The following is a 12,833-nucleotide window of genomic DNA, read 5'->3' as shown; positions in this document are numbered from 1 at the left end:
ATCTACGAATATATGGCAAGGCATATCTTTGTCGGACGGGGTTAAGGGGTGGGCGGTTTTAGTTTTATGGGTTGGTGATGATAATAAAACATAAGACCGCTTCACTCATTCACACTTATGTAGCCACAGTTGACCTGAGATAGACTAGCTTAAGTGTGCCTGCCAATATGCTCCTATCCATCACGACAACGACCTGGCACTCAGCAGCTTCGCCCGCCATAACTTATGATAACGTGGAGGTGACTAAATATGGATGTACACGCTGCCGTAGGTTTCGCCAGGGCAGAGTATATGGAATCTATTATATTTGGAATAATTTGACAGCCATTTTGAGTTTCAGAGATGGAAAACAGCCAGGATTGTTTGAGAAAAGAAAAATTATCAGAAAATAACGCAACCCACAATTTTCCAAGCTTGGACTGAACCACTGCATCCATATTAATACTTGAGAGGCTGAAATTTAGCTTTTAAGTTGGTGCAATAACCAAATCGTAAAAACGGCAATTATTTAGGTAAAAGTATGCAAACAGTATCCACTTTTTAAGAATAAAACCAATTCACCCTGTAGTTTAGACCTCTACAAACAGTTTCTGAAATGCATTGGATTCTTTTATTAGTTTAGCAGTCCATATTACACTCTCTAAAATATTCATGCTGGATGTGTTCGAAATGTGCTGTGTGAACTGAATCGTGGTATAAAAGCAAGGGTCCCCACAATCTGACTTTACAGAGCATTTTCTCAAGTAATAACTAATATAGAAGTTACTAACGCAGTCAAATTTCTTCGGCTAATCATTGTTACTAAGAATTATGGGAAACCAACTCCCCAATACTATACCAGACAGTTGTTTCTGTGTCATGGTGCACTATCAAGTTTGATCCCAGCATTCGATCCCGGTGTTCGATCTCGACGTTCGATCTCGACGTTCGAGCCCGACGTTCGAGCCCGCCGTTCGAGCCCGCCGTTCGAGCCCGTCAGTTTATCAGATGCATTATATAAACGCTGGCTCAGCGTTTGGATTTGGTTATTGGAGAAAGGAAATGCGCAGAAGTCAAGCTTTCCCAAATCTCTAAATCTGCATAAATTCTGAAAACACTATATGAACAGACTGGAACAATCCAATCAGGCTTTTTGTAGCATTCTCAGCACTTCGATCCCCGCACTTCGATCCCCGCACTTCGATCCCCGCACTTCGATCCCCGCACTTCGATCCCCAAAATTTCGTTTCTGTGTCATGGCGCAATATCAAATTCGATGTCGGCGCTCGACCCCGCCGTTCGACCCCGCCGTTCGACCCCGCCGTTCGACCCCGCCGTTCGACCCCGCCGCTCGATCCTGGCTTCCGATCTCATTCAGTCCGTATCTGACTAATTGCTTGAAATCATAGTTACTAATTAAGTTGGGATTTCCAAAACTACAACAGAGTTACCCACAACTTCATATATTTGAATGGAGTGCAGACATTAGCTAACACAAGGCAATGTATTAGTAATTTTACACCAGAAAACTAGGGCCCTTTGTATTACTACCTCACACTACTCCTGTTTTACAAACTTACAAGTGTTCACCCTCTGAGTTCTAGATTGTGACACAGCTGCAGTATTTTCCCCCATCTGTGTTTCCTGGGAGAATTTGGCTGTTTTTTGTAGCGCGGTAGATTTATAGCAGTTTGTTTGTCATTTTGTGGCTTTATAACTCGTGTGCGTCCAGCGTGGAGGTAGAAAATGTGTGTGCTGCGGGGGCCCCTGGGTGTGCTGGGGCCACGGTATGGGCCGGAGCCAAAGGGATAATAAAGGGCAAATGAACGGAGGCGAGGTGCTAAGGTGGCTAACGCGAGTGGACATGGGCGTGATTTAGTAAGAGCGGGAACGAGCTGTGGGCGCGGGCCAACACCGGAGACAGGAGAGGGATTCTGGCTTTGAGAAAACTGTGCCCTGAATGAACAAGCTTACTCTGGGTAGTGTGTGAAGTAGTACAGCTGGGTCATATTGATACTTTGCAGTGACTCCCTGGAAGTGTTAGACATGTACCCCTACCCTCGTCCTACAAAGATATGCCATGCCATATATTCGTAGGTATTTATGAGTTTCAAATCGCTAATCACCGTAGCAACAGTTCCAATTCTTCATCATTCCAAAACCTCTTGATATTCATGGGTTTTAGTTCACGACTGAGGGATTACACAGACATCTATGGTGGAATATTCAACAGTTACTATGGAGACACAATGCACACAGATGAAAACACTTCCCAAAAAGTTTAAAGATAGTCTTAAAACACCAAAGTAAAAATATAAAATTGATTTAAATAACACATTTGATCAAAATAGAGAAATGTAGTTGATATTTCCTGTTTGAAGAAGACAGAGCAGTGTGACAGAACAGGCTCCTTGTGTCTGCTGAGTGTTTTGGCCTAATCTGATAGGCCTGTATCACTGCTGTAAACAGATCTCTTTTATGATGGCTGTTCTGAGCTGTTTTTCTGCTCAGGGCGTTTTATCAGATGCATTATATAAACAGCGGCTCAGCTTTTGGAGTTGGTTATTGGAGAAAGGAAATGCACAGAAGTCAAGCTTTCCCAAATAATAATAATAATAATACATTTTATTTGAAAGCACCTTTCAGGACACTCAAGGGCACTGTACAAGACAAAGTTAAAAACACATATTTACAGAACAGATACAAAACTCGAAGATGGTGAGAGTGACTGATTATGTGGTGTAGGATTGTGTGAACAGGTGGGTTTTGAGTCTGGATTTGAAAAGTGGAATCTCTAAATCTACACTACACTATATGAATAGACTGGAACAATCCAATCAGGCTTTTTGAAGTGATCTCTGCATTTCGAGTCACCGCATCTCGATCTCTGCATTTCAATCCCCGCAATTTCGATCTCCGCAATTTCAATGCCAGCAATTTGGATCTCCGCATTTCGATCTCCGCATTAAGAATCCCCACATTTCGATCTCCGCATTTCGATCTCCGCATTAAGAATCCCCACATTTCGAATCTCAGCATTTCGATCCTCTCATTCCGACCTCCACACTTCGATCTTACTTATTTTGGAATTGAAAAAATCTACTGCATAGAAAACAAGCTTAATTCTTTTTTCTTTCATTCAGTAGGGTTTATTGAGTGTGAAATGGGAGTGAAGAGTGGTGAAATATTAAGCATTTTTTCAAAGCGGGGGATAAAACTATAACCTGTTCTCCATTCTAAATTGCCTAGTGGCGTAGTTGATAGCAGAGGGAGATAATAAAATAATGTTAAAGCTTCTAATAACTAGTATTGTAGGAAAGAAAACTTTGAGTTAGTTACAAAATACCTGCATTAAATTAATAGGGCCAAATAGTAAAGTAAGAGTATGTTTTGTGCATTCTCAATCGTTAGAATACTTTCACATTGTGTTGTATTATAGAATAAAAACGTGAGATAGGATTAAAAACAACTTGCACCGTTTGTTCTGGATTTATTTATCACTGATTAGAGAAGGGGAAATTACACATGCACACAAACCAAGCAGTGTTTTCTCATTAATACCGCAGTGTATTCTTTGATTTTTGGATAAAAAACGTTTTCTAAATACCACCAAATTAATAGCTGCACCAGAATACAAAATGAATCTTGTGAATATGTATTTTTTGGGTACGTGCATTTTAACCACAAATGGGTGTGGCATCTACAATAGGATCAGGTTAAGACCGACAAAATTTATTTTATATTTATAAGGAATAAATGTAAAATGTATTTAAAGGTCCTATATTACACACAATTGACTCTTATGAGTGTTAAGCCATGTTATAATGCTGCTAACTCACCAAAAGCATACCTGGAGTTGTGTTTTGTTTCATTCACACATTTGAGTAATCCTTTGTCTACATCGCCAAAGCTCAAAATGCCCTTTTCCACCTTGTGATGTCATACAGTGCTAGTTTTCAAGTTAACAGCTACCATTTTCCTTTTGTTCTGTAAAAACTGGTACCTCCAGGGATCAAAAGTGATTATAGTGAAGGTTTATGGCACATATGTCAAACTCAAGGCCCGGGGGCCAAATGTGGCCCTCCACATCATTTCATGTGTCCTTCGACAGGGTAAACTGAAAGGTATGATGGTCTTAAAATGTCATTTTATCAGGAGATACACAGTTACACAGCCACATTTTTACATCTAGGCTAATGCACATGCAATATTTGTAACTTAAATAAGTAATAAATACAGAAACAGTTAATTAACAAGTTAAAAAGTAGTTACATTTATTTTACATCCGGCTCTTTGAAGGCAGCTATTTTGCTAATGTGGCCTCCGGTGAAAATATGTTTGACACCCCTGGTTTATGGAGTTTAAAAACACAGTGGAGCACTTCCTGTATTACCACATGACATCACAAGGTGGAACAGAGTGTTTTCAGTTAGAGAAAAAAAAAACTCATCCTAAATATGGATGATTTGTGAACATGTGAATGAAACAAAAATAAAACTCCAGGTATGTCTTTTGATGAGGAAACAACATTGTAACATGGATCAGAAAATTGCATAATATGGCCCTTTAAATAATGCCAGTTCCCAGAGACATAAAAAGAGTAGTGACGCACACACAAAATATCTTCATCAGATTCGGGTGACAGCTTTCTTAGCCTGCTGTTTAATCTCTCACGCTCTATTCACACACTATGTTAATTAGCCCACAGTATTTCACATTTTACATCTCCGACAAACTTACAAAAGCTATCCCTGCTACCCATGATGCCATCTGCCTTCTCCGCTGTTAGCCTGGCATGTCCTGGGGAGCAATGTAAACCCCACACCCTCCCCTACACACACACCCCACCACCACCCCCGAACGCATCAAAAAGGGGATTAAGGCGCGCAAGACACCCCTAAATCCTTCAAAGAGCAGCAGCGCGACAGGCCCAAATGTGAGGTGACACTTCAAGACTACGGCGGCTGAAGGGGACAAACTAAGACTGGAGCGAAATCAAAGCCCGATGACAGGTGACACGGGTTATCTGAATGCACTACAGCTGCGGGCAGGTGAAGTGGGAAGGGCAGGGGGTTTGAATCAGAGATGGGTGGGAAAGGAGATAGAAATATAAGAAGGTGCAAGTAGTAATGGAGGTTTAATTGTGTTCTAGAGTCTTTATAATGGCTGTGTCCAAATGTCCGCAATATATACCATTTTTAGTGGTGTTCGAATGGTCAGTTGGTAATTAGACCTGTCAATATCGACCAAAAATATATCGCAATAGTTATAGAACGTTGCGAGAGAACCATTGCTGTGTACAGTTGCTAGCGTTTGCGACTTACCTTAGCCAGACTTGTTAAAAGAGCGAGAATTTCCACATCTCAGGCAAAAAAAAAACCCAAAAAACAACAAAAAACACGGATTTACATGAGATGCAGTTTAACAAAAACTTGTATGGTTATTATTAGTCCATAAACTTGTGAGCCAGCTGAATCCGGTCATTATTTATGACAGAAATCAAGTTTTATCAGAGTTTAGCAGAGTCACATGACCCTGAAGTAGCGAGCTGCATGTCCAAATCGCTCTGTGAATGAGTGCACTGTATAGTCCACTACAGAGTGCGGGGTTGTGTAGTGAATGAGGGGTTAGGGGCTGGGGTGGGGGTCATTCGGACATAACTCATGATTATACCAAACCAGATACATTTCCCTTATCAAATACTCAAGTATCAATCCATTATTCTTTCCCTTCACCACAAAGCAGATGCTCCAAGCTTCACCCATTCATCAAACTACTCCTTGCACTTCACACAATAGCCTTGTCCCTCCTTTTTTAAATCTTTGAACAAACTACGGGTGTGTCCAAACCACAGCTAGACAAGGTTGCAATGGGAAACAAATTAGTGATGGAACTTTCAGCTCTTTTAGGGGATCTGAATCTTTTGGATCCGTTCATTTCAAAGAGCCGCTAAAAAGACTAGCTCATTTACTGTTTATTTATATGATAGAAGCCCATGTGATTCAACTCATTTTATCTACAAACTAATCAGAGAGAAATGACCAAGGCTTAGATCTGTTTTAAATGGTTCAAACTGAGAGTGGGAGTGTGTTTAACCTTTCAAATAACTCATATTCTAAATAAGTTGCTGCACTACAATAATAACAATTTAAAAACTAACTGTTATTATGAAGCCAAATGTTTTTTGTGCACAAAGCTCTCACTCGTGTCACCTGCTCTGCTTCTGTGCTGACTCTTCTGTTGGTTCAGTGTTAATCTGGATTAAAAAATGCATACAAATTTGAAAGAAAAAGATCCGGTTCTTTAAAAAAAAACGAGATCCGATTGCAACTGTTCACATTAAGGAACCATTCAAACGAGGCATCACTTCGCTAAAACAAACGCCGCACTGATTTGGGGTTTTCCCTGAGAGTGGGGGTGGGGCTTACCTCCGCTGCTCTTCAAAGCCCAGACTACAGAAGGAGCCCACAGTTTAAAGGCAATTCTCATTTAGCTGCACATCGCTCCCCGCCCCTCCCTTCTCCTTCTCCGGGAGACGCGGGCTGAATGCACAAGTCCACTGGGCCAAAAAAGCTTTTCTCCCAGATTCAAAGGCTTCTGGTGGTTTGCTCTATCGGGATGTGCACAAAGGCCCGGAGAAGAGACATGCGGTAAGGAAGACAAAAGTCAAGAAGGAAAATTGAAGGGATGAAACGGAATTTGACAAAGGAATAATACAAAACGGGTACAAGGCGTAATATGCAAAACACGTTGAGACAAGAGAGGAGAAAGGGATGTCAATATGAGACAGTCGAGCGAGCCAGTTTAAATTTGACTGTGTTTGAGGTTTTAATACTGGATGGAACCAAATTTCGAAACCAGAAGGTCGCAGAGATTGCATGTTCTACCTGTGTCTGAGTGTTTGAGTGGGTTTTTCCCATAGCTATGTACTCCTGATCACGTTAGCGTTTGAAGATGTGGAAAAGGCGGACATGTTGGCCCAGCAAAGAATGATTCAACAACAACAATTTTGTATATAGTTTAGTGAAGTAATTGTACTTAGAAATTAAAGAGGAGGTATTACACTTCTATGGGGTATTAATAGCTAACACATAACATATTTAGATCACTATGCTACCTTTTATTGTTTTGAAAATGCTATATTTGCCGAAAACAACGTATTAACATGTTGAATAAGTCCCCCCCTCTCTAAGCTCTCTGTGCTAAGTCACTCCGTCTTCAGAGCACTATCATAACACAATCAGCCTACCTTAAACCAATATAAGACCAGATCAACCTTTATTTGTCCCACAATGTTGAAATTACAGTTGGATAGGTTTCAGATATCGATTTTGGGACACTGAATGGAGGCTAAATTATGGCAGTTTACTTTTTAGTTTCTCCACTTTAACTTACATTTTAACTCTAACTTTCAAATGACCTCTCATGGTAAAATAGCTTGTTTGTTCGTCCGCGCGGTCCCATCCTCCTTGTCAGTCTAAACCTGTACAGCTTCTGTCAGTGTGCCGTGATAAGCTCGTGTCAGCAACTCCTCCATTTGTCCTCTGCGCCGGAACTGGCCCGAGTCAAGTCAACAAAAACACAGTTCTGATACAGAGCTGCAGACAGATGAGAAGCCGCGGTCGGAACTTTCGGTCGGAACGGATCTTTCGGAGCCGCTTTTGTTTTATAATCAACATATAAAAAGACAAGTGCTTAAAAACTTGCAACTGGAAACTGTGTGTAAAAATCTCCCTGTGGTCTGTTTTATCACTATATCCCTAATGTTACACTATAGAAACACAGGGAGCAAAGAATCTTAAAATAACAAGTTAACAACATGGCTATAACATGTTGCTAATAAATATGTTTCTTAAATTTGCAACGGAACTAGATGAAGAAATTAGTTATGAAGGAGACCACAAAACGTACATCTGTTAGAGGTGCTAGTATTATATTTAACCTCCATACAAGAACAGCAACAATGCAAAAATGTTCAATTTACAATATTTTTAAGAGGTTAGAATGTTCACAATAGTTTATTTATTTATTTATTTTTGTGAAGGCACATCTTTCTGCACCTCTCTGCAGCTCTTCACATGAGACACATTGTTCCAAGAGGCACAGTTGTTGTTTCTCATTTTGTTTTTACATTCAGGACAAATGTTGTTGTGTTCAGGCACTTAAATAGTTTTTGCAAATCATTATTCAAATGTTTTATCGCAATGATTAAAATGTCCACATATGAGGACATTTGTTTTACATCACATTTCTCAGAAACTGCATCATCTCAAAAGATAATTCTTTGTTTTTACCTCATCAGGTCCCAATCAGCCCAAATAACAAAGAGAAATTAATAAAGCCTGTCACACAAGAGCTCGGGTCTTAGGAGGATAATGGTAAGTTCCCAAAAATGCAAGTAGCATGGGAATTTTTATTAATATTAAAAGTTCTGAAGCCGTTTTTTTCTGTTTTGAATAAGTTTGTTGTGTGCTGTCTGCATCTAATTATAAAGCATTTTATTGTCCAAGAATCAGGAAGTGCGTGATAGCATGCTAGTTGCTGTTAGCGTTACAGTTACGGCAAAACTCCCCCTGACGAGTGAGAGTTGTGACAAGCGCTTATACACACTAGGATGGTCGGAATGAGTGAGTAAGTAAGTAAGTGAGGAATATCTTTGGACCTCTGTAAACAGTTTAAAATGAACTAGTTCTGTTTTTCATGTTTTTAAGACAGTAAAAATCAGGTACAGCCCCGTGAATTAGACCCAAAATCAAACAAAATTGCTTGCCAACTCACTTCAGTTAGGAGAAGAACGCATTACCGCCAAAGAGTGGATACGTGCGGTTTCATATCTGGCAACCCTCCATGTTCGATATGAGCCCGTGTGTCGGAGCAGCCGTGCGTGACTGCCATGGTCATTACATGTGAGAGGTCAGCGGCTCCACCCGAGCTCCTGCGTCAGGGTCCCTAATGGCGTGCTCCCTCTCCATCGTCATTAACCCTTTTATTGTGCTCCTGTCAGCACCCTCAGATACATGGGTGCTTAAGCGCGAGTGAGGAGTGGGGCGCCGTGAATGAGACTGATTGGATGGTGTTGATCGTGGACAAATGGGTTCGGTGTTTTCGGCGGATTCCACGTGCTGCTGGCTTTGAATATAATGGTGGGGAAATGGAAATATCAAGGCAAACTCAGTGTAGCGGTATTACAAAGCGCTAGGGCTAAATAATTTTGTAAACATGTAGAATCGTGAAGTTCTGGGCGAATATTACAATCTAAACACAGGTATAATCAATGAACTATAGGCAACTGACGATATTGAAATTTGCTGTCACGATTATCATGGCCAAAATAATTGCGATTAATGATAATATCACGATAATGATTAAAATGACGGGCAGTTCCAAATTTAAATAACTGCTATATAAATAAACTTTAATTGAATATAGCACATTTGAAACAACACACCTTCACATAAAACTCAACAATAAACTAATATACAGATGCACAAGAAAGAAAACAAAAAAATGCTAATAAGTTGTTCTGTCCAGCTAGTATTAAATGCCAGGGAGAAGAGGTTGGGTTTTCAGTCTATTCTTAAACTGAATTAAAGACTGAGAAGATATTTTTTTACTTATATATTATTATTATTATTATTATTATTCAGTGATTTATGTTGCAATTTATCACCACAGAAGGTTCCTAGTTTGTGAGTTGTGTTCACTGACAATGGCAATAAAAGTCTTCTGATTCTCTAGTACTGTATTTAGTTATAAATAAAAACAACAACCATCCAGAAGAGATCATCAGGGAGAAGTAGGTTTGTTCTGCACATTCTGGTGACAAAATGGGGATCATCTCTGTTGGCGATTCTCATGAGTATATAAAATATCCCACAAAGGGTTACTGTCAAACCTTTTTATCATGATATTATTGTGTTTTGTACCATCCCATTCCCATTAAACTATGCGCGTTTCAGAATCTGTTCAAAAACATCTAAATCACAGGGTTTCTATTTGTCATTTGTGCCCAATCAAACTGTTATATTGTGTTTTCATTGCAATCGGAAACAAAAATCCATTTTCATTGAGACGGTTCTGTGTGGATATTATATTGGTACAGCACAGTTGCGAAGCGGTCAGTAGGGCTGCACAATTCATCAAAATCAAATTGAAATTGCAGCGTTTTTATCAAATTGCAAAGTCAAATCGCAAATTGCTAATTTTTGAAGTGGTACAATTTCCTCCACAAATGACAAAATCTTCTGTCTTATTCTGCGTAAAAAACATAACTCTGTTAGTTTAGATCAGTACAAACGTGTTCTGAAATGTGATTCTTGTGTTCAGTCTCAGTTTCATAGACTGTATATATAAATGGACGTAGCTAGCCATTGCGTTCCAGTGGAGTGATCATGGTCGTGCTTCCGGTTCCATTGACTCTGGCTCCAATTCACTTTACATTGAAAAACTGTCGTCCTTTTCTCTGTAACTGCTGCAGTGAGCCTCCAGGTGTTTTTATTTCCCTATTGTGTCTGTAAATCAAGATATGAACATTAATAACAGACAAATCAAACGCTTTCTTTCCCAGAGGTTGCTTCGGCTAGCTTTAGCAACAGGTCTGATTGACAGCATTGCTAAGCACCTGCTCCCTGCTAAACTAATTAATAGTGCAGGCGGGAAGAGGCGTTACTTTGAAACAGCTTTTCTCCAGATTGGCGCTTTGGTTGCTATGATACTCGTGGACGAAATTCCAAATATGGAAGTCAGCTCCAGATTGGCCCCTGTAACTGCTCTAGCCTCGATTAGCTTCATTTGACTGGAGCTGAACGCGATGGATGACGTCACATTCGCTTAGTTCACTTTTTTATAGTCTATGGTCAGTTCATATATCTTTTTGCCAATTCTTATGCCCGTGTTTAAAATGTGAACTTTGAACAGAATCATATTATTAGAACAAAAATCGCTATGATTGTCAAAAAAAAATATATATATAAATTTATATTTTTCATAAAGGTACAGCTTTAGCCTGAACGATTTTGCAATGCACTTGTCACATTTCAATTCTAAACACACACTTCCTTAAACAAAATTCAATCAAACATCTATCAGAAAATGTTTGTAAGGGTCTAAGCTACGGGGTAAGCAGCCTATTGCAGCCTTCACGATTTATGACCCTTCAAGGTGCTATTTCGGTTTCAATGCGATTCATCTTTCAGACAGAAATCAATTTTCATCAGGCCGATTTCTGAGTGTGCAGCTTTACTGATTCTGTAATCTAAATATATTCTTCTGCCATATTAGAACAGTGGTCAGAAGTGTAGCCTCATTCTGATGAAGACGGCCATTCTGTAGGTTGTGTTGGTTTCTGTAGGTTCTCCTCCATCTAGGTACTCCTGTTGACTAAGATCCTGGGTGGGTTTCTTTGCTGCGTCAAAAGGAAACAGCAACTTTCCCTTCTCAGGATTTGTATATTACACTTCTATGGAGTATTAATTGCTAATACCCCATCTCTGCTCCCCCTGCTTCCAAGCTAAGTCACTCCCCCTTCAGAGCACAATCAGAGCACAATCAACGTGCATCCTGCTAATGAAACTACTGCACATCGCATCAGGTTTGTAAAGTTGTAGTGTATTGTTTTGTATCATATTTATACTTATTACACTTATATCGTACTTATAGATACTCATTTGTTATTTATGGAGAGTTGTCGGGTGGGAGCATGGGTGAATTAGGCTTGTGGGAAGAATCACACTGCTAACAATGAGAGGGGTTTGAATATGGCCCAATATGATTTTCTTATGAAACATGTACCTTGGGAGGAGGTCGTCTAAGCAGTTACACAACTTTAAACCAACTCTAACAAGGTGGTCTGACCCAGTTTAAGACAATAAATTAGCTCTACACAACTATAACAACAGCATATTTACAAAGCACAAAATCATGTCTAAAACCTGCAATTCATGTCTCCCAGTATAAAGGCTCCTCTAATACGTCCTAAGGGGTCCCGAGAAGCCCAAGTTTACACATTCCGGTCCTATTGTCAACACAGGGCCTCTCCGGAGCCTCTTTAAGTCCCTGCTCCACACTGAAACGCGCAGCTAAGTGCATTCTCCGGCACCTCTGCTCTGCTGAAATTCAATTTCAGAGCACAGCCCGGGCTCCAGACACCTCATAATCCCACGTCACTTACTGTTCCACACTCAGTCGGGTCACCTACTCAACAAGTAAAAGCATTTATCCGAAAGGGAGCTCAGCCCAGAGCAAGGGGCTTTCAATGAACACAGAGAAAGGGATACAAGGGAACAGGAATATTGATTATAAGGGTAAGCTACAACTTGAGAATTTTTCCTGTACACAATAAAAAATAATTGAATGATAGAGTTGAGGAGCTCTGGGAATTTCCTGTTTAGTTCAGTTCAAAGTGGAACTAAACACTAAATCACCCTTTTTCGCTACTGAATTGTATAACTGTTGTTTTAATAGCATTGTCTACTGTTTCTAGTGGGGTTTTGGTCATTTTAGTGCAAACTAGATACATTTGCAGCTTTCTCGTCAAAAACCTAGATAAAAATTACTTGTTTCGTGGTTCTAGTGACCGCTGCAACTTCATGTAAAATGTGACTTCACACGGGACTCCCCTGCAGGTATCCAACTCCTTTCAACCAATCACACTGTTCCTCTTGTATCCAGACCACGCCCCTCCTCCTCCCCTCACGCTTTTCTTTGGTCCTCCAAGTACTGCTTCACTTCTTCATTTAAAGTATGGTTGTGGGTGGAGTTTAGGTGTTTGTCCCCACTTTAAGCAAAATGTATAATTAGGGAGGGCAATGTGGTCTTGGTCACAAATAGGATTTGAACATAATACATGTAAACGT

General features: G+C 40.0%; 1 protein-coding gene across 9 annotated transcripts in view; it reads right to left on the bottom strand.

The window, feature by feature from the left end:
- The window catches only part of neo1a (neogenin 1a), a 312,642-nt gene that overhangs the window by 190,788 nt on the left and 109,021 nt on the right, over nt 1–12,833 (bottom strand). The gene's annotated exons all lie outside the window — the stretch shown is intronic.

This window comes from Periophthalmus magnuspinnatus, chromosome 3 (assembly GCF_009829125.3).
Source record: "Periophthalmus magnuspinnatus isolate fPerMag1 chromosome 3, fPerMag1.2.pri, whole genome shotgun sequence".
Classification (NCBI taxonomy): Eukaryota; Metazoa; Chordata; class Actinopteri; order Gobiiformes; family Gobiidae; genus Periophthalmus; species Periophthalmus magnuspinnatus.
This window is presented reverse-complemented; position numbering and strand designations above follow the sequence as displayed.